Here is a 27,830-nt window from a genome sequence, read left to right on the forward strand (position 1 = left end):
GCACACACACGTGTATACTAAGACTTGACAATTATCAGCTTTCAGAGGCAATTAAAAATTCCTTCTGTTCTCATTTTTATGTTGTCATCCAAGCCTGATCGATGTGTTCTCCGAATTCAGGTAATTTCTAAAGTTTACTCTGATCAGATATCCAAAGGCACCTAGATGTTGGACACTACTGAACTGCTATATGACTGATATGACCCTCAGCGCTGTAATAACTAACCCTTACATCATCTTTGCTTTATTTATCTTCACAACTTTTCTATAAGTTTGAGAAGAATCATCGCTACCTTTCTACAGAGGGAGGAACGGGCTCTGACCAGCCAGCCACAGTGCGAGGAGCCCCTCTGCATGCTGCTGCCAGCAACTCTGCCTCCTCCTGCCTGAGATTTGAGGGAAAGGTGGTGTTGCCCTTGCAGTTTGGGTAGAGCCTGCTTGTGCCAGAGCACATCGAGCATCCCTGCTCAGCTGAAGCCCCGGGGCTTTTCTAATCCCACTCAAGCATAGTCTGTACTACTGAGCTTGTGGGTGAGAGAACGTTTCTGGAGAGGTGCAAAGACTTGGGAAATATAAGGTGCCCCCACTGTGTTGCCAGGAGGGTCTGTCAGCATCCAGGGCTCAGCAGCCGCTGTGTGGGGGTTGCAGAGGCATGAGGCTTGACTCAAGCGCTCAAATTCCAAGTCTCACTTCAGATATTGCAGTCCTTTTCTCCTGAGATATTTTGGTTCCTACGTCACTTAGGTTCTGCAATGCTGACCTAAGCAGTATCTAAATGCATACAAAGAGGTGAAACAATTTCCTGAGTCCCAGCTGGCACTTTACCAACCCTTCCCTTCATGAAAACCCATGTGCAGCACCTACATATCAATATGGATCTTACTCATATTTTTCAAATTCATTCTCTATAATGAAATGGCAAAAACCTAATATAATATAGACATTAAAAAGAAGATTTAGCTTCACTGAGAAAAAAATAAAGACAAATCTCTAAAGAGGGGTCAGGGTGAATAGTGAAAAGGTGCAAAACTAATTGAACTAATTGTCCTCATTATACAAATTATACTTGCCTCCCAAGAAAGAAATTCTTCCTTACCATGTTTCCATCATTTACACAGGAACTTCTATTCTGCACTCATACATTTGGAGAAACAAAATTAATGGTGGGGATTTTCCCAAAATGCACTGAAGGCAGGCAAGTGTGACCTCTATTAGAAGGATCCTGTGCAGCAGTCCTGATTCATCCACTTGTGGCTGGTTCTGGTTTTTTGTTCTCTGCTTCTGAGCATGCAGCAAAGCTCTTTTACACTGACCCAAATTTCTGTCTGAGCTTCAGCTCCCTCCCTGGTTTCTGGAATTTTAATTTGCAACTGCACACATGCTTATTTTAAACATCTGAAGCATCACAGCTTTCAAAAATGGCAACAAGCAGAAGTCAAAATCATACTTTTTCTGGCATACACACTTCCACAGGTATCCATCCAATCTTCTCCTCCCCAGTCAATAATCAAAACACACAGCATTCACCAAATACCAAGAGAGCAGAAGGTGGAGAGGACAGAAACCTCAAATGCACGCTGCGGCATCCCCCTCACTTATAATTTCACATTTTGTTGTCATGCTCAGCACAAATTTGTACCAAACTTGAAGACAACTGCATGAAAGATAGAGTTTACATTATTTTTCCTCCTCTTAGGCCTCATCATCCTTGAAAATCTGGCTTCAGTGGGACTTCTGCCTCCATAACAACAGCAGAAACAGGGCCTTGTGGAACAGCAAAACAACAGCTCAGCTTGTTTCAGATCTGTGATATTTTATTGAGCTGGCAAAGATTTCACATGCAAGGGTAGCCCTGAGAACTAAAATAACACTTAGTAATTGCCTGGCCCAATGGAAATCAATGGGAGCCTTGCCACCAACTTACACAGAGCCAGAATCTCACTCACTACTTATATATGTAGGAGCGAAAGATGAGGGAAAAGATCTTAAATAAATCATCTCCGAAATAGGAATGATTGCTTTTCTTTCAGTCCTCCTGGAAGGAAAAATGATTATGCTTTTTAGCTGTCAGAACAAAACGCCAGGGTAATTCATAAGGTATTACATTAACACATATAAAACAAAATGAAAAACAGCTCCAGAGTACGACCTTTCACTCCAGCAAAAGCTGGAGCAAGTGTATTGCAGGCCAAATTAATACCCATTCTACTAGGCAAACAAATTCAAAACAGGGAGTCAGTCAGACTCTCCTCAGTGTGTGGAGAAACAAGGGTTTCAGCTCAAAGACAACATCAATTCTGAATAGGACTCAGACCAGGCATTCAAAGTGCCAACATACAACGCTGATATTTTAAAAAAAAGAAAAAAAAAAAGTATCCCAGTGATGTCAAAAAGGGAGAAGGGATTTTAAAAATGTATCTTGTATCACTGCAGTATGATCTGCAATGTTGGAATCAAGTCCAGGATTTTGTTTTCAGCTCCTTGGATCTTGGTCTTTTATTATCTTCAGGCAGCAAGGCTAAAAATCCAACTTGCATATGTGCACTTGTACACACATAGTTAAAAAAGAGGTCTGCAACTGAGAGACATGGTCTGGTAAATGGAATGGAAATTACAATAAATAATTGTGATATGGTCTGTAAAAAAATCTAGTCAAATCCCATGACAATTAAAACAAAATCCCCCAAAACCTTAAGAGTAAAATAAACTGGACTCATGTAAAAATGTAATGAGGAAGCTTTTTAATTCTTAACTGAACAAATGGTGTAGAAAGTATCGATGTTTTAAGTACAGTATACTGTATAATGCCATACAAACAGAGGAAGTATATTTACTATAGAGGAGACAGTCTGCCATAGCTCTTCAAAAGCAGATATTTAAAGTTTACTTTCACATGGGTTTTCACTTTTTGACCTGCTCTTGACCTGGGTAATACTTGCAGACCAGTGAGTTTAAGAAGGCCTGGGATCTATTAAAAGAGTAGTAGCTTGACTTTTACTGACTAGCACGCTGATGCTTTAAAGTAAATGTTATGGTTTGTCACAGGAACCAATTTGGTTACCGTTTGTTCTTCCTGCCCCTGCCTGCTGATATTTTTTCAAGTGTTTTTCATTCTTTAAATTCTATAAAGAAATCTGCGTGCTGTTATTTTAAACTTCTGTATCTTTCTTTTGAGTAGTTCATATTTAAACACTGGGCAATATACCCAAAGTTTAACCCAAGTGCCATTTGGTAGGACTTGAACTCAAAGTGCACTACCTTTATGTTCTTCTTTTCTGGCCACTCAGTTATCATGGTGAGAGATCCCGTTTACGTGATTTTTAAAGACATAGATGGTTATAATTCTTCTCCACCATAAATTAATCAGAAGACAAGCAGTACGGTGTGTATGTATGTACTTTATAGAGGGAAAATATTAGCTTCGTCACCTGTTTAAATTTGCACTTCAGTTATTATTGGCTTATTTTGTTAACATCACTATTTCCTGTTATACTTTTCAAGCTTTATGCAATATGTAGGCTTTTGTTAAATATGTTGAAACAGTGAGAAACTTTGAAGAGTTTGGCTGGGCAGGACACAGACCCAACCCCCTAATCTTATAAAGGACAATCTTGTTATTCCTATCTTTAATCTGTTGGCTTAAAAATAGCTCTATTTCATGTAATATGACAAAAAAGGTGCACTTTTTCCCCCCCCCCTTGAAATTACAAGACCTTAAAATCTCGGCTCCATAGGGAGAGGCCACAATAAGTCCCCAGTTAGCAACATGCTTGAGAAGTCCTGCCTTCTGGGGATAGGAGGAGTACATATGAAAACAGAGGAATGAATCAGTCCTCACCAGACATCAGCAGATACTTGATATATACGCAGGAGCGACTGAATCACAGTTTGGGTTGAACCCTATCCTTTCCTGTAAAGCATTGGGTTCAAAGGTGTGGGAGTTGTGTAAATCCTCTAACCTGTATTTTTTCAATGTCTCATTTTTATTTGCCTCAAAACCAAGGGCTTGTGTACCAGCAATGACTTATGTCCCAAAATGATATCAACTGTGTAAGTTTATGTTCACAAAACTAATCACCTGCGTTCTCCCAGCTCAATGCAGAAGGGGACGGAGCACAGCTGGGAAGCTGCCTCTCTTGCTATGGCAGGTTTATTGGCTTGATTCTTCCATGAATTATGTCTGATATTATATAAAGGGGATTTTCTGTGGACTGTTCTCCAATATTGTGGAGCCTGTCAAACAAAAGAAATCTCTAGGTTTTTGAAGTTATCTGTATTGCACCTTTAAATAGCAAGAAATCCAAACCTGAGAGGGTTTGTCTGAGGCAGAGCCATTGACTGACTAGAAGAGTTAAAAAATTCAGTTAAGAAAACATTAGCAACTCTGAACAGGATTGATGAAAATATGCAGTCACAGCCTGCAAACCTCTCAGAAAAGAGATGGGATGCAAACAAACATGAAGGAATTAAGCTGTAAGCAAAAAGATGCAAATGTTTCTTATTTCTCCTAATCGTTTTTTCTTGCTTATGCAAGTTATGAAACTTTGATGCTTGCAGCCAGGATTTTTTAAATCTTGTATCCATTTCTAAGGTATAAGCTGAAGAACGGTCCTTTGCCTCTTTTGGCAATTTGTCCTTCATAGATTAGATCTACAGAAAAACAATAAAGGCAAATTTCAAATCCCCAAAACCGTCTTTTGACATGAAATGCTTTTGGACTTGCTACCATTGAAACAGACTTTAGTTTGAGTAACGACTATCAGAAGGCAATTATACCAAAGTGCAGTTTAGAGGAATAATTTAAGGAGGATTTTGCTATGTCTGTTCTCTGACCTTTATTAACAGTAAGAAGTACCTTACCTTCACATAGTAGCAGCACGCAGATCTGTACTTAAAAAGTGCTACAAGTTACTGCCACAGTAACTTTACTGTGCCGTGAAAAACTTATCGAACCTGCAGCCAGGGTAAGAAGTATCCCACTATATAAATCACCTGGTCTTTGTTTTGTTCAAGTAAAATGCTTAATGGGAATGCGACTAACTGAGGGAGATGCCATGATACGTCAAAGAAATTCCACCCAATCCCATTCTATCTTTTCTGGGATATAAGATGATGTCACTGCCTTTGGTATCCTATTTAAGTATGATTAAGGAGTGAAACTAGGCTACGCTTCTGCAAAGGATTTCCTATTGCACTTAATGAGACTATTTACTTGCACGAGCAAAAGTTCAGTTACTTCAGACAATGCAAAACCACGTTAGATTTGGTTGGCTACTAAGAGAAAATGAGAAACAAGGAAAAGAAGAAGAAAAACAAACAAACTCACACACACACCCCAAATCCAAACCCCTCCAATGCTTCCTATTGAAGAGTAAATAGCATCTGGAATATTTACATCTTCTCTTCAGTTTCATAGTTTAACATTGCAAACAGTTGATTCAGGCTGGTGGTTTGCAAAAATCACTGTACAAAGAACAAGCATTTCTTTATGTTTAAAAATATTTTTTAATTGTTCATCCTTTTAGCAAAAAAATGAAGAGGAAAATTGTTTAACAGAATTTTCAGTTTTCCAAGCTGCAAAATCATTACCATTCAACTGCTCAATCTATAGCCAAGAAACCAACCAAACTGCTACCATTCATAGCTCTTGCAGGCTGCTGTAATCACCAAAAGGAAGCTATCTTGAACCTGATGAAAAATAATTTATGTGAACAACAACCTCCAAGATTTTAGACGTATAATTAGTGAGGCGAGATTAAAAAGATCAACATTGTACTAGCAATAAGAAATTTAAAAAGTATAGATATCTTTCATGACTGGAATAGGCATAAAACTGGTGGCTTACTGCTGGTTATCCCATTCCCATGTATTTCCCAGTGTAACGGTGATTGCACACATAAAAAGATCAATGATAGATAAATGGAGTCTCAGGGAATTACCAGCATGTCCATTGGTTTCTGGGATTTACTCGGACACCAAGATTCAAACTCAAAGCTTAAAACCATTAAAAGAGTGATCAATTTGTTAACAAGAGATCAGATGGGATTTTGCAGTTGTGAGGACAGAATACTAGAAAGACAGCATTTTATTTTCAATAAGTCAACACCCTAACTGGAAAGGGGGTTGAATTTGTACAGCTGGAGCAGAGAAGATGGACAAAAAGGTCGTAACGTTTAATTCATTTAATTTCATCGACAAAAGCAAGTGACTGTTTTACCTAACAAAATTAGAGAGCATTGAAGAGGGCAGGAGAGGCTCAGTTGGTATATTAAAAAATATTAAACTAACACAAGGCACAACATTTGGGTTTGAATCCAAACATATATTCCAGCTTCTGAGACTTTGGTGATGTTAACATCTGGGGTTTGAGTTCAGGGTACTATAAGGCTAGAAATCAGTCATAATCTGCAGATCCAATAGTAAATTGCTCTCGTTCTACAACAGGGTAAGCAAGCCAATGCAGGAAAGTTAACAATTTACACAAACTCTAACCCAGACTAAAGGCAGGTAGGAATCCTGGAAAGCCCAAGTACATTTCACTGCTACTTTCCATCTTGAGCTAGAATTAAAAGTGAACAAAGCAAGTCTGATCCCACAAATATTTGCAGGTACAACTGAAAGTAGAGAGTTCATTCTTTTTATAACCCTTGCAACGTAACAGAAAGCTTTTACCCCAGAACAGGCAGCTCAGCTGTGCGGATCAGAAAGCTTCTGTCCCTGGCTCTCTGGAAAGCGATGAGAAATTTGCCCATTATTTCAGAGTAACCAAACTTTAGTCCAAAGCTCTGATGTGGGAAACATAGGTAAACTCTTTGGTATCAGGTTATAGACTGCATAGAAGGACTGAGAAATGCCAAAATAGCGACACCAAAACCCTTTCATTCACAAGGGTTTGGAGAAATTTTTTAAACAGCAGAAATGCTTAGCTCACATTTCCTAACCTTCTCCTCAAGTCAGTTTAGCCCCCATTTTCCTAATTTCTGACTGGACATTTTTCCCAGATTCCAAGCTCCAGAAAAAAACAGTGCTAAAGCCCAAGGTATGGGATTCATTCAAGTGTTTCTCACCATACAAAACTGCATTAACCAAGACCTTCTTTATATGAAGACCTTCTCTTGCCTGCTCAAGAGAAGAAAAAGCCTCAAAGGGAGTGCTACCACAAGGCTGCCTAATAACCAGGCCGGATCCCACAAGCAACCTCATTTAGAGAGGATGCATGGGGAAGAATGACGAGCAGGAAATTAAAGCAAAAGAACCACCCACCACCATCTAAAATGAACCCAGAAAACGGGAAATTTAAAGGATTTGAAAATAAAATGGGCTTCCTGGATCAAAGCATTGTAAAGGGGATACAGAATCTTTAACCTTTAGGTAACCAGTTCAAAATCCAGCTGAGGTCAGGAGGGACAAAAGGTTATCATCCTCTAATGACTTTCACAAACTTAATTAAAGTCTCCATCAAACTTTTTACGTCCAAGTGCATAACCCTAGCTTCTACTGGAGACAATAGCAAAACTCATATTGACTCAGAATGGAGCCAGCCTTATACGCCTGTATCCATAAATAGGCATCATGTCAATGACCAGAGATAAGGTTATTTAAAAAAAAAAAAAAAACGCTGAATACACTCCAGATGTAAAAAGATTTTGGATCTAGACATGCATTTCACAATTTTAGCTGCAACTTAGTGAACAGTCTTGCTAGGAAGGTGAAGAAAAACAAGAAACAAGCCAAAAGGAGGAAAGGCCCAAACTACTTTAATGCAAAGAATTACACTGTCCACAGAAGGACGGGCACCACCGAGAGGACAAGAGAAAAAAAAAAACTTGGATTGCTGGGCATAAAGCTGTGCTGAAACTCTAGGGGTGAGCGCTTTTTCCCCCTTTCAGAAAAAACAGGTCTTGATCTATGGTATCACAAACACAAGCAAAACCACTTGTCATATCAGCATGGCTTTCAGTTTTAAGTCATGTTTTGGCTTGGAAATGCAAATCTAAGAAGGAAATGTCATGACAGTGTGTTGATTCAGTAAGAAACGTAGAGAGAACATTGAGCCTTGGGCGAGCCATAACTCTTTGAGAGATTTGTGTGCATTTACACATTTTTGACACAAATACACAGAACCTGCAATATTACAAGTCTGCGTCTCATTTGGCTGACAAAGATTTTGCACCTAAACTCATTATACTGCAAAAGCTGCACTATGCCAAGGGATCCTGATGAACAGATTTCTGCAACCTCCTAGGACCCTGCTACTTACCACTTGGTTTTCTCTTGTAAGGAACTGCATGAGATAAACTGAGAACAGGCAAAATGTAGGAGGAAGAACCCACGGCCACGATGTATTCAAGAGAAAACTGAGGAAGTTGAGAACCAAGACCTCTCTTGAAAAATCCTATCTTTCAATGCATTACTATATTTGTATTTGATGCTCGAGCTGCTTGAAAGCCTCCTCTAAGCAGTGCCACAGCAATAAGGAACGGGTAGAAAAAGAATGGGGATAAGAATTGAAAACCTGGCTTTTAAAAAGCGTAACATTTCAGCCTCCCACCCAGCTAAAGGTCCTCCCGCACTTCATAGGAAACTACACCTCTCTTCCCCTCTAGTTTCCCTGTGTTGTTAAATGACAAATGGCATACTTCAAAACTCCTGACAGTGACACAGACTGAAGTAAAGACATTCTTAAAGGCTCACAAGAGTAAAAGCTGACACACAGACTTGTTACATTTCCTCAATAATTTTGTGTAGTGCAAGCATTTTCTTGAATAAGAACATGAATGTTCAAGATAAATCCGAGTCCATTACTGACTTAGTCTCAGGATTTATCCTTTAGAGGAAATTTGAATATCTTGGAATTTGCCCCAAACTGAAAGGAAAACACATTTAAAATCAGTTTCCAGCAACTTAGAAGAAAAAAAAAAAATCAAAAATCTGCATTTCTTCCTACATTTTCATTTTGAAATCTGAAGTTATAACATCAAAATGCTGAAATTAAAAAAGCTGAGTTTTCTATTTTAATAACCATGGTTATAGATTTGTCTGTCTGGTGTTTTTTCCCAGAAAAATTCTAAAAGGATGAGCACATATTTTTTGTTGGAAAACAACTCTTTATTAAACAGCATACATCAATGGAAAAACATTCTACCAAAGAATTGCACCAATCTACCCCAACCAGCTGTTCTTTCACAGACAGGAAAAAAAAAAACCCCACACTCAAAGACGAGCTTTGTTGCTAAAAACCTTGAAAATATGAAAATGTAAACTAAAATATCTTTTTAATTATTTATTGATGTTAGAAACCAAAGTATGTGTTGTCATTTATATGCTGAACTGTTTACAGTACTTGTCTTTCCTGAGCATCTGAAGACCTCTTGAGAAACCAATAGGGGAAAACCAGAAAACAGGACTTCATTCCCAGCATTCCTGTAAGTTTGCTGCGGGAGATAACACAGACCTATTTGTGCAAAATCTCACTAATTTTCAATAGTTTCCTATGGAAACGACAGCTCATAGTGACATGAGACATCTGACGTGAGATCTGCATCATACCGTGGGCTTTGGAAATAGCCATGGTAGCTGAAGGATGTCTGCGTTGAATCCTCTCAAGATTTATTGCATCTGCAGAACCTATACGTAGCTTGGGATGCTGCTTGCCCCATGCAGCCCAGTAACCGATACTCCAGCAGTCAATGAAGGGAAGAAGAACCAGAAATTCCTCAGATAAGACTCTACCGCTTCTCTATCTGGAGAACCCCTGAAGCTTCCTGCCTCTGTCCCCCCTTACTTTAAATGTGGAGGATAACAGCAACTACTCCAAAGGCTTCAAACACATAAATTAGTACCAGAAAAATAAAGCACTCTAGAAACAAAACCCTGCATGCCTTTTCCAGTGCAAAGGACTCCTGAATGGTCACTGCAATTTGGTACCTCTTCATAGATAAGTCTCTCTTCTGTTGTCTTTCTGACCAGTCTCAGTCAGGTCATTTATCAAACTAATTGCTTTAAAGACAGGCATTCTTAGGCAATCTGTTCCCTCTCCGTATTTCCCATTACAGTCATTGAAAGTTATGTATGCAGATGAAAATGATAACAGACCTCTTGCACTCTCAGAATATTCCTTTTTTAAACAAGCACTGAAAACTCCAACAGCAAACGTGGCTGAGTCCAGTCCAATCTGACAGTACTCCGAGTAAGAAAATACAACAAAAGTATTAGTGTCAAGCAAGCGATTCCAGTCCATTGTTTACCAAGAAAGTTTCAGTGCTGATTAAACAGCTTAAGGTCTGGAAACCCGTTCAGCAATTGTACCTGTGGTGCCAACTGAAGACAAACACTGCCACCATTGCCAAGTCCTGCAAATAGTCCCCACCTTCCTTCTTTCTGCTGTTGAGAGATAAAAATTACTTTGACACCAGCAAGTGTGAATAACTGCTGAACTTACCCAACATGCAACTCACACCAAACTACCTGAAAAAAGTTAAGTAGAAATATTCTTACGCAAGACTGCAAAAGATGTATATAATCTCTTCAAGTGAAATATAGCCAGCGTTTGGGCTTTTGGCAAGTGCCGTCCTAGCCCTCAACCTGCAAGCATCATTGTGAAAGGGGGCAGATGCAATACTTGCCACCGGGTCTGGCACTCAGCTGTTTTGTCCTCAGGTGTTGCAAACCATCACTTTGTCATTGTGGACACCCTACTCCTTGACAGGACAGTCGGAGCCACCTGTCCCCTTGGGACTGACATCACCCTCCCTTACCAAGGAGCCACATCTCCATTGCAGAGCAGAGAGCGATCAAGGGGGCTGCTCTTAGCACAGGATGGAGCAATCGAGGGCTCGTGGCTTTCAAGGTGGATTTTAAAAGCTCTGAGTAAAGGAAGCCACATAAACAACAGGAGTTTCCCTCTGCTTTCCCTGCTTTTTATGGCTTGTTACTCCTTACAAACAAGGAAACAACCAAGTGCTGCAGTCTTTGAAGAAGATAATTGCCAGGCACGTTGGCTGACCACCTCTGCTGTAGGGCTCGCTTATGGACATGACTAAAACAAGACAGACCTAAAATTATCTTAACGTGTTTCTCCATTACAACACTGCCTTGCTCAGGAATAAAATACAAAAAGGGACACTAGGCATCATGATATTATGACTAGCAAAACTTTCAAGCATTATATTAATAAATACAAGTAGATGAAAGACTGCATTCTCTCAGAAGCTAAAGCATTTGACAAGATATATACATTTAAACAAAAGATTCATCTGAAGGTATAAAGAACACGTGCTTTTTTATTTCATTCCAAAAGCATGCAAATATTTTTTTAGCAACATCAAAATGAAACAATATGACACAGTAAAAAAAAAAACCTAATTTATTGATTTCAGTCACATGTTTGAGAAATCGGTACCTCTCACCACACTTCTGCACTTAGCCTAAGTTTTGTAGGTTTCTGAATACTTTGTAATGCACTACAATGACAGGATCTGGCCCTTGATAGTATTTTAAGCTTCCAACTGTTGTCCAGTTATATCAGTGGAAGGACTTCCACTGACTCCAGTGACCCTTGAGATAGTATGGGGATATCCATGTGTATGAGTATATTGGTAAAATAAACCTTTAAAAAACTTGCATGCTGCTCGAAAGAATTACTTGGGCTTCAGAGGACACAAATAATCTGCTATGAAGTGGAGTTATCCATGCTATTCTATAATTATTGTAATTAAATAGCTGGAAGTAAAGGTTAACTGGTTAAAAAAATCTGTGACCAATTTTCAAATTACTAGAGGTTCTCTAGAAATTAATAATTAAGCTAAAAGATTCACCTGATAAAAAAAAAAAAAAATCAACAAATCAACATTCTGATGCATTCATGGTGTTTTTCCCTATGTTACATGCAGCTGAATTCACTCCGGTTTGTGTGTGAACACAATTTTTTTTCTTGGCGATTGCCCTTTTCAATTATCAAATTTATACCACTATTCAGAAAGACAATCAGATCGCTGTGGGCTCTCTCTTCTGTCCCCATGACTGATAAATCCCCTTCCATGACACTTTTCAGACAATGAACGACTCGGTCATCTTGATATATTTATATCAGCTTTGATGATGTGAACAAGTTGCTGACAGCTTGCTTGTGTTAAATGGACTTCAATTTCAGCCTCAGCTCAGTTTTGAGTCTGCTGGTGTAGACTGTTCTGCTCCAAACCAAGAAAACTTCAGGTGCCATTTAGATAGTAACAAACCTTCAGTGAGAAGTAAGTGTCAGTATCATCTCATTTATATTTACTTTCTTCATCACACACGTGTTTCAGTGTCCTTTTCCTGCTGTGCCAACTAAGTTCTACACAGAAAGTTCAATCTGCCCTGCAAGGCAGCTCTTACTATTTTTTCTGCTGGTCGTTTTATTCCACTTATTTCATCCTCTGTGACGTGCAGGTTAGTTCATACTTCTAGAGCAGGATTTTCCTTGCATACAAGGTATCCAGCACACTTATGAATTAGTGCTTTTGGGGGAATTTCTAACTTTACAATATTCCTTATAAACACTTGGGATACAATTCTAAAATATATTCCCTTAATTTTTTTCACACAGGACCAGACATGTCGCAAGGGCATTCTGAAATATTTATAAGTTATTCCAAAGAGATAAAAAAAGAAAAAAGCTGAAACCATCCCAAATGTTCCCATGCCTGTTTGAGTGTATTCAAAATTCTTAAGATTCTCCCAGAAAACAGTGTTCTACCAACACAGGGTCATGGTCTTTGGCCTCTGTGTTGCCCCAAGCATATTTACCATTATTATAAGACCTGTCATTCATCTCTTTAGATCTCTGACAGAAAAAAAAAATGTTTAGCTATTTTATCTATTTAGACAATATCTTGATGCAGAAACAAGCACTCCCAAGCCTGTGTGTCAGCCACAGAACATCTGTGCTTTTATGCTGGTGATTTTGTGGCACTTTTAACACACAAAGAAAAACTTCTTCCAACTTTTTCAGCAAAAATGTTTTAAATACATCATACAAATATAGTGAATGCAACATCTTAAATGTCCCTAGTGCAAGAGAAAATCTGTGCACAGCATGTAACCAGACAATATATCCATTCTACTAACAATTTTTCAGTATTCCCAATTTACCGGAGAATCAGAAGTTGCAGAAAAACTGATTTTTTTTTGAGGCAGTAACAGTTTCAGTTTTGTGTGTAGTGTTTAATATTTTAGGGCACTGATCTTTTTTGGGTCTTCTAAGCACTCCTACAATATAAATAACCAATACACTGATACAGTACATGTAAAATACCAGTCACATCCAAGGCCAGACTCTCTTTCTCCAGACATAAATCAGCTAGCTTGGTCACTTGGCTGAATGCTCAGTTTCCCTGGTAAAGACAAGGGCACCGAGAACACAGATTCAGTGCTCCTACTTTAAGGTTGTGTTGCATATGTTGAAAGTACGGTATGTGTGAGACATACAGAATGAAGGATAATAGTAACATACAGGAACCCTAGCTACATTTTTCAAAGTAAATTGAATTACTTCAGTCTCAAAGCCCATGCATAATTCTTATCATTTGCATATATTCTTACAAGTATAAAGAACTGTGCATGCAAGTCTATAAATGAGCATCTTAATTCAAAGCCATCAGCCTTTTATTTCACTTGGACCTTTAGTCCTGAGGCCATAAGCCTGCCACAAGTTCTAACAACATAAAGCTGACTTGTGAACCTATGAGTTGTTCCCTGGATCAATGAAAGCCAAAACCCTTTTCCTGAAGGATGGAATGAAGGAGACAGACAGAAAGCATGGAGGGACCCTTTTTGTCCCCCACTTTATCATCACCAAGACAGCTCTGCCCATACTTCAAGATCACAAGATAGGAAAATTACCAACACCTTCAACCCTTCTTTTCTGAACCCATCCACTGGATCCTGGCACCAACCTACCCAGATCAACAAAGTACGGGGAGGTTATTCCAGGGTTGGGAGAGAAATTACGTTAATTTACTCTTTTACCTGGAAGTAACCTCATGCCCACTAGGACAGGCTGAACCAATCTCTGGGATTTAGTCATGGACAATAACAGAAGATTGCACGTGATGGCTCCTTATCCCAAATCCAGCTGCAGAACTTCCACCAGCTTCTTCCCACAGCCACCTTTAAGTGCTGCAAAACTACCTTCAGAGCAGCAGAAATGACGCTTGGTAAATCTGCAGCCCATTGACCAAAAAAACCCACACCTGCCATGCAAGTCCACTCACACGCACGCCTCTGCTTGGCATTTAGGTATTTCTGCAGCAGAAAGATGAATGAGGAGAGGAGGTCTACAGTTTTGTTTTGTTATTGTTTGAAGGCTTGAAAGGATAAGGAGCCATCAGCTGTGGGATTATGGGACCCTAAGAAATGGTGGGAAAGAGAAGGGAGTTGTTATAGTTCTAGCAGGGAGAATAGGTACCAGATACGATTTAAAAACATAAAAGCAAGATGAATCACAAAAAGAAAACTTTCAAGTGTTAAAGGACTAAAACAGGTGATGCAATCTTCATCAGAAGTCAAAATGTGAGGTGGAAATCAGGCAAAGTTAGGGAACAGTAACAAATCTACAACAGAAAATTAACACATATCACAGATTCAGTGAAAAATGAGAAATAAAGAGAAGCAAAACCTGAAATTTGAAAGCAAAGACATTTTAAAAGAAAAGAAGATACAAGTAAAGTGGTCTTCCAAACTAAGCCTCTGCCATTTTCTCAGTATTTGTAAATTATGTGAGTTAGACTGTGACACTTCAAGGCACACAGAAGACTAATTTTCATCCCATACATTCTTAAGCAAATTACCCATTTCTCCTCAAAAGATTTTAAAGAGCATCATTTTTGTTGATCTGATCTATCTCTATAATTCTTAAAGGATGTGTGTAAATCACTGCATGCATAGTGATCCATAAATAATGGGAAAGAGGGATCGGCTCACCTCCTGTGAGCAAGCAGAGCCACGTTAATGCAACGGAGAGCAGGAGGACATGCCATTGCATCTCAGCTAAAATGTTATGCAATAGCTGGGGTGATGCAAGATCAGGCTTGAAAGTGGGAGCTGGGCTTCCTATTCCCCATCCTGAGAGATGCAGAGCATTGCAGAGGTATCTGGTGAATCTCCGGGGATAAGGTTCAAGCCTTGTCACTACAAATCACCCTCTGCCAAGCAATTTGTGCGGCAGCTTATAACAGCAGTTAAACAAAGGAGTCATGGGGCCATCCTCCGGACTGAGGGCAAGGCAGTTGCTACTGGGGAGAGGAGACTGGGAGATAAAAGCAAAGCAAACATGCCAAAGTTAATAGGGCAGAAAAGGCTCAACCTCCCTCCGATCCCGGCTGTGTGGCAGGAAAAGACAGAGCATAGGCTATGAACGGGTAAATACGTGAGGGCATCGGCATGAACCAGTCACGCTGACATCCGTCATCTTGTTTCAGTGCTCGCCTGAACAGGTGGGCTTTTCAGCCGCTCTCTGAAGGCAGGATGCTTGCATTCATGCCCTCAGACTCTGTGCAGGAGCAACTTTCAACAGACTTATTAGAGCAAGTGTAAATTGATTTACAAAGGGAAAGCTATATTTATAGCAGAAATGGAAAGAATTTATCACAGGTCAGATTGCTTTCTGCTATCATGATGTAATCACCATCAGTATTATGCAAGAAGGGATTTTTGTCTTAAGGTCTTTAAAATGAAATCTTAGAGGCTGCTAAAAATCATGGGAAGAATTTAAAATGTGATGTTTTGGAGAACGTTACCCTGTTGCTCCTGGGGTATTCCCTAATCACTCTGGACATTTTCCAAAGTGCAGAATACAGTTTCAGAGCACTTAGGACAGGTTTTCCAAAGTTTGGTAACTCAGAATCAAGTTGTGATTCCAAAAAAGAAAGGATGTGCCTGAGGTGCTTTCACTGTAATAAACAACAACACTTAAACTTTATATACCACTCTGGATGCATTGCCTGTCTTTTTGCTCTTTTCCTCCTCTAAAAGACTGTGTGCAGAGAAGTGTCTCATTCCTGGCAAACAGACAGTTCTTCCACAAAAAATTTCATAGTACACCCTATGATTCACCAGGCATACTTGGATAAAGCCAAGTGTCCACATACTTAGAATGGCATTTTGCAAAGTATGTGAAGATTAAGACAACTTAACTGGACCCGCTAGCCACGTTAATAAAGACTATGACCTACAGACCTTACAGACCAACCCAAAGGAATCTCTGAAAGAAAGATCCAGCATCCTGGGTGGCTGGTGTAGCCTGTACCATACCCGCAGCACCAATCACTGTGCTGTCAGGTACCCAGCCACATTTAAAGCTCTCTCGGTGACGCCTCTGATTGCAGCTCAGACCTACCTGGTATCAATATAGGAAATAAATGCCATAACACTCCCTATACCATCTGTATAGACCTACAGAGACACGTCCGAACCTAGCAGGTGCTGGATGGACCTCCAGGAGCTGCAGAGCTCTTGGTTTCTACCAGCCCAGCTGCAAGGGTACTGTAGGCAGCACAGCAAAGAGATCAAGTGGAGGAGAGAAGCATTGATGTGGTGGGCTGAGTCATATTAATTCCTATAGATACTCCATAAAGGTGCAGTTGCTGCATATTGGTAGGTGCTGCATCTCCATGCTTCCTCCCAATAAAAGTCTACATCCATAGTTGTAGGCAAGAGGCTTTCTGTGATCACTGGGTATCAGGTTGGAGGAGGAGCAGCTCAGGGCCTAAGACTAAGAAGGTGGTGGGGGTTTTTCACCCCTTGATCTTTCAGGATTTACTTGTGTGTGAAAAGCAGAGACCACTCTAAGCCTGATGGACCGAAATAAGCTTGGGGCTTAAGGGAGTGGTTTCACATTATGAAGAGGTTATAAATGAAATGCCGGGGTTCCTGGCCTAAGCAACAGGTATACACTATTAAGGGTATTTTAACTAAATAGTGGACTGAGATGGAATGAGGTTAATAACAAAGGAGTTGCAAAGTATTCTTCTACGCTTCACCTGAATATAGATAGCTGAAACTAGGTGGTTTGGAGTCTGGGAATTTTTCCCCCCTGAAAATGGGAGGCAATGGGAAAGGTATCCTTCCTTGTTTGCCAGGAGGCTTTAGCAAGTTCAGTTACCGTAAGCTTTATCAGCATGGTGCAGTTAAGGTTGCTAATTTTCTTCAGGAAAAGAGAAACTTCTGGGTACATTTATCAAAGCTTTTAAGAACTGAGTCAGGGATACAATTTCAAAGTCATTAATAAGAAACGTCAGGAATTTTGGCCATCTTGTAGACCTTGATCCAATCAATTAGACAATTGCAATGAGCATTCCTCTTTTCCACTGTTATTTTTAAAAATGGCTTAAAATAAGGATGAGAAATTGAAATACCAGAACAAAAATTCTAACTTTGTTCCAAGACTTTAAGTGAAATCTTTCACTTTTTATATTAATATTGAATTGTTCAGATCCTATTATCATCTTGATTTAATCACTTCATTTCTACTCATATGAAAAAATTACAAGGCATATAAACATCACTTAATTGGCTAAACTGTGATGCATATAAGATGTTGAAACAGGAGATAATATATTTCAAAGGTGTCAAAAAGAAAGATTTTCCATCAAATTTTGTCACAAAGGACAAGTTCTGGTAAGATCTTTAGATTTGAGCAGCTGCTTTTTAGATAGACAACATACTCTGAAGTTCTAGTATTTATTGTAGTACCATAGTACTGGAAACACTGTTTTTTCAAAAAAGTCAAGTCAAAAAGATGATACAAGCTTAGCAAGAAAGTGTGGTTTTACACTTTTTACACAAAGGTTGCTTTTGCTCTTACATGTTGTGCCACATAAACCTGGCACGTTCTGATAAACATAGTCAATAAAATAGTAAAGTCATTTATTTAAATTATGCTTTAAAAATACAATAGATATTTAAAAGGAGTAAAAAATGGAAGTATGACATGAAGTTTAAGCTAAAGTAATCCTTTTCTTCAAAGAACAATGGTCCACAATTGGGTTATATTACAGAGATATTTTTGAGCCTCACTTTAGTTATGAACTATTCAAAAGTTTTTTTGTGGGTCCAGTAATTCATTTGATCACTTGATCATTTGATCATTTGATCACTCAACATTGCTCCAAATTCCTGTCTAAATTGCTTAATACTAAACCAGAAGCACTATCCAAAAGCTACTAGTGAACTATGTTGTTCCAGGGATGGATTTGGTACCATTCGAGGAAACACAGGGAACCTGTAAGGCTAGGACAACACCCTTCTCAACAAGCAGCATTATTTTCAGTTATTTACCTTAGTACTGCTGTTATACAGAGACAAAATCTGTAATATTCATCATTGGGATTCCACATACAATATCCATCATTTGAAACATTTTACACTGATCCTGTAGGCACGTGACAAAAGCAATCACATATGAGTGTGTTGTTATTTTCTAAGGCTGCTGGCCCCCACCTTTGACTCTTCTTGTCTATAAGGCATAGGCATAGCCTTTTTGGTAGCAACAGGGAACTGCAGGAGGCTGTTATATGACATATGAAAAAAGATTCAGAAACTGAAAATAATCTTTGAGTGTACGTATAAAAGTCTAAAGGCCAGTCTCTGAGTACATGAGTATGCAATTAACACTGACTTCAGCTGATGCTGTGAGTGAGACACAAAGAGACACTTTAACCCCACAGTACTAGGACTTCTCTGCAGGTAAACTGCTATAGAAGAGACTTTCAAAGCAAAATCTGGCTTCCATCCTCTACAGCTGAAGCTATTGATTTTAACAGAACCAAAGCATCAGGGCCCAGCATGTGAAGTGTTGTTTGCAAAGATTTCACTCAGTGTTGTGCTTCAGAAGGGCCTTACAGGATAAAAAGCAAAAAAGAAAAATTCCTTCACAGAACAAACAAACATGCCCAATTCTTTTTCTGCACTGAAACATAAAGTTTTTATCCTAATTTAATTAACATGTTACCTTGGGGCAACAGAGCAGTTCAGAAAAAGGTAGAAGGAAATTAAAAGGGCAACAGAGCAATCTTGCTGAATATTTCTCTAAAGGAAAAACACTAAGGGACTCTGACAAAAGTTTATCCTTTAAGGAGAGATAAAAGAATTCATTCAAGCTGGCTAAATATTTTTTTATTTCATATGATAACTAAAAATGAGGAAAAATCTGAAGACAATCAGTCATTTTATCACACAGAGAATGGTTTACCAGCAAAGTTAAAAAAATATATATACAGATGCTTTTATTTTTGCTATGTAGAGGGTCTCTCCAGGAAAGAGAGGAAGATATATTTTCATCGGGATGTACATGAGCTATGTTTTCTTTTATGGCCTAACTTCAGGGTTTTGCTTTGTATCTCATGACACAGCACTGCTGAGCCCACGTTATTCGTTTCCTGCTGTAGAAACCCCAGTGCTGATACTTCCCAGCACCCTTGTTTCTGGGCAGTCTCACGCTCAGACCAGGACTTTGAATCCCCAGGCGTGGAAGTGTCCTGACCCAGGGATTAGATTGGGGCCATCACGAAGAGATGAAATATAGACGTGGATGGCTTCTCAGAGCCCATCAGTAGCATTAATCTGTTTGTCTGCCTATTTATCCTCATTTGGGTTGGCCAATAAAACATCAAGACAAAGCAAACATAGATCTGCTATTGTTGCTCATCCAGCACCAATTGCTACTGCCCTGTTCCTGCTGCACCTAAATCTAGGATATTTGGTTTAACTAGCAGCATGGGCTATAACAAAAAGCAGATGTAGACGCTGCCACCTTTTGGTGATAGCCAACTGGGTTATTACACATTCCCCAACCTCACTGACATTGCTGCACCTGTCTCCCAAAGTGGTTCTGGCACACAGAGAGACACTTCAGCTCCTGACAAGCCCAGGAGGCAGGCAGAGCTTGTCTTCTAGGAACTGCTTTAAAAATCGGATATTTTTAAATTATAGTTTTTCTAAAGCCATCTCGCTGTGGCAGGAGCTGCTGTAGTTCTTTAGACTTCTTTCTGACGAGCAAAAAGAATGGCTGTAGCACAAGCCCACCCCAACAGCTTGTTTCAAGGTCTTGGCATGAAGGGAAATTAAATTCTTTACACCCTAGCCCTCTGCTCATTAGCAGCAACTTCTGAGAACAACCTTGATGCATTTTTTCCTACGAGTTGCCCAACGTATCCCAAGAGGAAAGGGCAGAGATACCCCCGTAGGTAGCAGAAAGCTGTTGGGGAGGAACATTTCCACCTTTTGTGAAGTGGGAAGACCCCTGCCATCCACGCCGAGCCCGGGCATGAGGGCCAGGCAGGGCAGCAGGGCTCACAGGAGGCAGCTTTCAGCGTGGGCAGCTTGGCCAGGAGGGAGGTTTGCAACAAGCCCCTGCCTAGGCTGCCAGCATCCCCACTCGGTCCCCCCCCAGTACCTCAGCATTTTAGAAGACGGCGCTCCGCCGGCCACCTCACTCCTGCTAGCTGCACCTGGGATGCTGCAGCTGGGGGGACATCAGTGCCTCAGCCGCCCGCGGGGTTTCATGCAGCACCTCCTGCGCAGCACTGGAGCTCAGTGCTGGGAAGGTTGACTGAGGAAGGGAGGGAGGGAAAGGGGGAAGGTGGCACGCCGGCACTCGGTGCAGCAACGTGCTAGCTAAGAGGCCATCCATTTTCCTGGGGGGTATCCGGTGTCCTGCTGTCAACAGCCTGCAACAAAAAGGAGCGTGCCGCTCCTTTCCAGGGCACCAGCAAAGTGCCCTCTGCCACACGTGCCCTCCAGGCCCCGACAGGTAATTCAACCCTCGTTGAGCACAGCCCGGGAGCAGGGATCACCCGTGCTCCTGGCTGCCTGGCCTGTGGCAGGCTGGGGCACACCTCTCCTCCGTCCCCGGGATTTCCCTGCCTGGACATCAGCGGACACGGTGCTGGCTGCATTGAGGGGAACTGCCGTTCAGCCACCACAGCCAGGTGAACAAGCAAAAAAACCAACCAACCAACCAAAGAAAATCAAACTCCCAAAGTTTCTCTAAAAGCTACAACTGACCTGAAAAATTAAACCAAGCCGGTCATTCTCTCCAGGCAAAAAATCCAGGCAACTTTCTGAAAGCATGTTGCTTATACACAGCACTTATTTCCCAATTTCTTCCTTGATCTAGGCACAACAGGAAAACCCCAAAGTAAGCCCTTATTTACCGCAAGAGGAAATAATCTGAATAATGGAGAAACACACAAACAGAGGGTCTCCCAGCCAGGTTACCAGGCTGTGGCCGTTAGCACAATACCTCTAGCTGTCACAACACATCACCCTTTGCTCCCTGATCGCTAATACTTTGTCTCAGTTTTCGAGCTCTCTCTGCTAACAAACAACCCTGTCCAAAGGCTTTGAACTTAATCGTTACATTTGTAAGTGGTGATAGACTTTGTCACCGCTACCCTGACTATCCAGCAATAACCTTGTTGAACATTAAGCTGCATTACTGCAAACATTCAAAAAGTTCAGAAATAGGGGAACAGTTAAGGAATTTTGTATTTTGATCTCTGCATGCCATAAGGATGATGACTGATTAATACTACAAGAAGTAACATTATGGAGGACTGAGGTCCAGTTTTCTTTTGAAGACATGGTCATATTTTTTGTGCGACTGGGTGATAAGAAACACAAAAGTTCCCACAGATCAATCCAAATGTGGCCTGTGGGCAAATAAACAAAACTGATATCATTTAGTGAGGGTTTACATTTATTAAAGTCAGCTCTCACACAATACAACTTTTCCTCTCTCAAGAGCTTTTCTCTTGGGCTGCAGCAAAAGGTTTTCATTACTTTTAAGTGGAAAACTGATTTATTTGGACAATAGATTTTAAATTCCACTTTGAAAAATAGGGGGTTGAGGCTTTAACTACAATTTCTGAACCATGTTTAATTGTACTTTTTTTTAGACATCGTATTTCTTCATGAGCTTGGTGAACTAATTATACTGAAAGGACATCTAGTGTTAATGCTTAGTTTAAAATAAAGTTGAGGCTGCCATTTGTAAACAGATACATTTAGGAGCTAATATTTCTAGGTACAATAGGTAAGCTGTGTTTCACTCAAACAATGAAATACATTTAAATGTGTATTTTGTTAAAATATGAGAAGTGTCTCTTGACTTTCTGAGCTCAAAGTCTAACATAAATCCCATGCACACAACCTTGTACAGATGATTTTTGTATATTTTATACGTTCTTATGCATTAGCATCCATGACGTGTTACCACACAGGAGTACATGCACCTTTCCAATCCATGCTTCTCTGAACAATGCTCGTTTGCTATCTACTAAAGGAAACTAGGTGGTGAGGGGATTTAAGCAGTAAAAGCCTTTATCTTTCCTCAGTCTCTAGCCACACTTTTTCCCCACTTCACACTCTCAAACCACACACAGGACAGTATAAGGTCACCCAAGAACGAGTGCCAGCATACCAAAGAATCGGGCATCTGTGTAACATCTGGAAATATGGTTGTGGCAAAAATGAGCATCAAGTCCCTGAAACTGCCTTAGCACAGGGACTACAATCACTACTTAACTCATACAAAAAAGCATTTTAAGTGCTTTCTAACCAAAAAACAAACCTCAAACAAAAAAAACCCCACCCAAACCTCCTGTTTTGCTAGCCATGAGGAGCAGCTGGAACCAGGGCAATGGAAACCAGACAAGCGGTGCCTCCACAGCATGCTGCCATCAGAAGGAAAGACACAAGTGGCTGGAAAACTGCACGAGACAGCTATACCACCCGCCGGGCTGTGAATGGCGTGGGGCTCATCTCCGTCAGCAGCAGGTGCCAATCTAACCTGATAACACCAGCCCAGTTATACTTAGATATTGGTTCGTGACATTCATCTCATACAAAGGCGGCTGAACTTTGCTTCCACTAGTCTTTTTTTCCCTGCTTGACTGTATCTTACCTGCCTGTCCATTTTGGCATACTAGATCACAGACAGTCTAGCCACCTCTTGTGCTGCATCCCTTGTGCCAAATTGGTCCGAATCTCACCAGTTATAAAGGTTTACTCACAAGGCTGTGACCACACAATAACATGACAAGCTCACTTCTGAAGCAGCAGCAAGTCAAGCCCCCTGGAATGGAGAAGCCAGGACTCCTTCCCAGTGAGTGAGCTGGCCAGCTCCATCGTGTGCTGCTATAACTCCCGTGTCTCACCAGTGCTTTGGCTTCCCTTAGCAAATTTTGTGCTGGAAACTTAACACTGGCAAAGCTTTACTGCTAGTAGCAGTGGAATTAATTTTATGGTATGAACTGATGCTAAGTTTAATTACATCGTGTACACATAGCACTCAGTCGCTCACATCACCACCACACTGACTACTCCTTCTTTGGACTGAAAATCTGACAGCATAAGTGAATGCCCTCAAGAACCTGAAGAAGTCCAGCTTTTCAGCTTTGGGGTCTCTCTCCGTTCTGACAGAAGAGACACCTTTCTCCTCCTCTAGGCAGGCAGGGAAGACTCTGCAAGGTTCACACCCCAGGTTCTTCTGGGAACAACCTCCTGCATGTGGGAAAGGACTGGAAATTGTTCTTTGAAGTCTTTGCTGTATTCCTGCTGCATCAGATCCTCTGGTGATGGGAAGTGGCATAAGGCTACTGACATTGAAGGCTTACCCCTGCCAGGCTTATTGCTTTTGTAAGAAGGTTTTTTCCAGGTATGGCTCCAGCTGCGATAAGCTGATGCACAGATATTGGCCAATATCCTCTCAGAAACAGAGTGGCTACTGTAACTTCATGTTAACTCAGCCCTTTTTGTAACTTGCTCCCTTAGAAAATACTGACCTGAATTTAAACATACTGTGTTTTAGCATAAAAAAGTTACATCTCATAAAAGAATATCTGACTTTATAAACCTACTCAAAGCCTTTTACTGAAAAGGGAATTCCTGGTTTCTGTGAAATTGATAGATTTAATGAATATATTCCTGTTATAATATGACATCTCATTTTTCTCTCTCATAAATACTTGTCAGGTTTATGATTTTTCCCTCATTGGCCAGGAATTGTGTTGCACAAGCTCAGATTGTGGGTGCTCATACCAAGTTTAATTTCACTCACAAGTAGAGTTGACAAAAGATCACAGCCACTAAGCCCTGGAATTACCCTAGATATTGCCCTCTGTGCTCTGCAAATGAAATCCTACAGAAGACCCTTTGGAAAAGAAGAACATGATGGTTAACACTCAGAAATCCATTTTGCACAGGGCAGCGTCAGTACACAGAGCAGCACTGAATGACAGGCAGATCTGCCAGTTCCTGGATGAGAAAAGTCAGATGCTTAGCATTGCACTCTCACTGTCTGTCTGTCTCAGGCCGTTCCTCTCCCGCTTTCTCTTGCTCCTCTCTCATGCCCTTGATTGACTACCAGGTCAGATAAGAAATTAAGACCAGTGAAATCAGAACCAGACCGCACCTGTCCCCAGCACAGCCAGAAGAGAACTGAAATAAAGCACTTACGAAACTGCTGTGATCATAACCTTCAAAACGCCGAACTCCCCCAGCTGTCTGCTCTCACAGACCAGGGCACTACAATGGAGATCTGGGCAAAGAAGGCCCAGCAAGCTATTTCTAATGAAATGCTGCCACTTTGGGAAAGGCTAAAGCAGTCTGCAGAGTGAGGATCTGTTTTTAGCAACAAAGCTTCCGAAAATAGACATGACACTACTAGTTCATCGGGTTATGACTCAGTAATAGAAGGATCGCTTTACTGCTATTTAATTTGATGCTGTAAGGGGGAAAGATACTGCTGTTATGAACAGAGGACTACTTATCTATAGCAGCAATTGTCATGGCAAGTGTTTATTCTAGCAGAACATGTTTTTCTTGTAAGTCATGGAAAATACTTCAATCTAAGGATTCAGCTACACGGGTTGCATTGCAGGTCATGGTCCTAAACGCATGTATATATACAAAACCACACCATTTCATACACTCAACACCACTGTCATCCTTTTGTTAGCAGTACATTTCAGGAACAGCCTGGTTTAACTGATGCAAACACAGCAGTAATCAGACAACTCCTCCAGCTGAAGCACAGGTAATTCTGAACCTTACCAGATTACCGACCAAAGAGGTCCCAGCACCAGAAAAAGCATCAGGGCTGCTCCAGGGCCCATGGTCTGCACAATCAGACTATGACAGTCTTTAAACCCAAAGAGGTGCAGGAGAACAGCAGTCTCTCTGCAACCCAAGGCAGGAAGCCAGGCTCAACCTCATTCTCCAACCCCATGACAGAGATAGAAGAGGGGAGGGGGTTGCCAGACTGTACAAGCAAGGAGGCAAACGTTCTGCTCAAGACCTTGTTCATGTACCCCAGCAAGAGGCTCATGGGCCCTCCAAAACAGACGATGTAAATCCCTCTGGCCAACTCTGTTTAACAAATGTAAATCTGTACTTGGAAATGAAAGAAAGCAAATTCTGAAAGTATGGGTGAAAAACAGGAGCACCTGAAAGATGCTCACTGTTCCCCAGCATCCAGAAACTTGGAAATATAAATGCAGTTCAAGAAAGTAGAGGGGGCACTTGCAGAAGTTAACTTTATGAGTAGATACAGCTGAAAACAGTATTTTTGTATTTCGAAGAAGCATGAAAGCACCAGGCATTTGTAGTACAGACAGAGAAGTGTTATGTATTGTAGGAAAGAAGATTTGTCCCAACACAAATTATGTCACATAACAACACATTGTAAATAGGCATGGCTGAGATTTCCCTAGTGATGGCCAAAATAAATGAGTTGCTAAAATACATGGAAAATAAAAAGTGAAGCTCAGAAACATATGCATTGCTGATGCAGAAGTACATCTTTGAAAATACTTACGAATAGCCTTCCCTGCTGAAAAATAAATCTTCCTGCAGATGCCTCTACTGAAGGTACCATAAATTAGTATTCCTTTTGTGACTGCAGATACTCCTACTTTATTAATTTCTGACTGTTTTCTTTTTATACTCAGCACAGGCTTCATTCAAAGTTCACCTCATTCAAAATTTGCCATGAGACAATTTGATCTTTTGTTGGTTATAATTTGCTTTTTCTTCACAGGATTTAAAAGTCTTTGATTTGAATCATACTGATTTACCATTCATTGGGGTGGTATCAAAATTGGGCAGTCTGTAAGCATGCAAATTCAGAGTGCTTGAAGAAAAATATCTTCAATTGTTAATTAGTGTACAAAGAAAGACCAACCAACATATTGCTTTTTGTAGGACACACAAAATGCTTCATGCAGTGTTCTGCATTACAACAGCACGTTCAGGAAAGAAGATGGCTGAGATCTTCAGGCTGAGACCCCACAATTTTAACTACAGGTTTACAGCTCTTGGAGTGGGCTCAAGGTTGCTAAATTAGATCTCCAACTCTGCTCAGTGCAAGCAGAGAACAGCATCTCAGAAGGAAAAAAAAAAAACCAAACTAATTTGAGTCCCACCTGTCTAGCATCAGGAAATAGTGGATGGAGTAGCAAACACAGGAGGGGATATCCTGGGCTGAGGTGTCTTATCAAGGCAGCTCATGATCCAAAGACCCAAATGTTTTCTGCAGTATAACTTCATTTTCTTTTGAAAAACAGGCAGGGATAAACTGCTTTCTTTGAAGGGAGGTTATGCAAGCCAAGGTAGCAGCAATCCCCTTTGTAAAACCCTAATGAGCTAAGCACTAACACAGAAACAAACTCATACTAAAAAAAAAAAAAAAAAAAAAAGAACATGGAAAAGAAAATGTCTTCCATATAGTACTCTAGATTTCCTAAACTCAAATTCCTTTCATAAGCCCAAATATTTGCAGCTTCAGAATGAAGTTATGAAATACTCCCCCGAGTTGGAAAGAAATGTGTCAGATGTGCAACAAATGCTACACTTCAAAGCAAGAACATGATGCAAACTAGTCTGTTCTGAAAGAAAAAAAAAAAAACCTGAATAAAAGTGACACTTCATTAGGTAGCAGTCTGTTTATGGTTTGTCTGGTTTACAACCATAACGTAACCCCTTTGCTTATTAAGTTGTCAGAGGAACACAGATTAGCACATAGATTAACAAGGAAAACATATACTACCTTTCTAAAAGAATTACCCATTTCAATTAATCACTGAAGTGTGAATGAAGTCACAGGGCATCTGCAAAGAATTTTCACATACTCTCTTTTGGCTGCATGTGCAGTTACACATATTAACACACACATTTGAAGATCACCACTGGTTTGACTCTTCTGCTGAGTAAAAAGTACTAAATGACATGTTAGGATTCAAATAAAACACAAAGTATTTTCCAAGTTTCCACAGAGAACAACAGGGAATCATCAATGGAACAAGTGAAAATACCTGTATAGGTATGAAAGAGTAGAAGAACAGAATTGCAGAGTTAGATCTGGCTCAGGTATTTAGTGCTGCTACTCAAAGCTTTTTAGTGGAAATTAAGATACAGGTGTACGTACAGGTAGTTCCACAGCAGATCATTTGTTCCTGCTTATAGGCAATTATTATGATACTCTACCTATACAGATCCTTCTTTAGCCTAGACTGTATATTATTCCACTGTATCAATATACATTACACTGTTAAACACTTCCATTAGAAAGCCATGGTTAAGGAGAAAAAGCATGACACTGCAATGCCTCAGCCCTGATGCGAAAACCTAGCTCTGGATTGAGCACCAAAATCAGGATGACACGTCACTAGTGGTGGTTTCCTAGTCCACTGTGGTTTGCTATTCTTTAAGGTTGTAAGGCATTCTGTAAATGCAAAGTATTTTAAACAAATTTGTGGCTACTTAGTACTTCACAAATAGGTTCTTGAAACCTC

This window comes from Haliaeetus albicilla, chromosome 1 (genome assembly GCF_947461875.1).
Source record: "Haliaeetus albicilla chromosome 1, bHalAlb1.1, whole genome shotgun sequence".
Lineage (NCBI taxonomy): Eukaryota > Metazoa > Chordata > Aves > Accipitriformes > Accipitridae > Haliaeetus > Haliaeetus albicilla.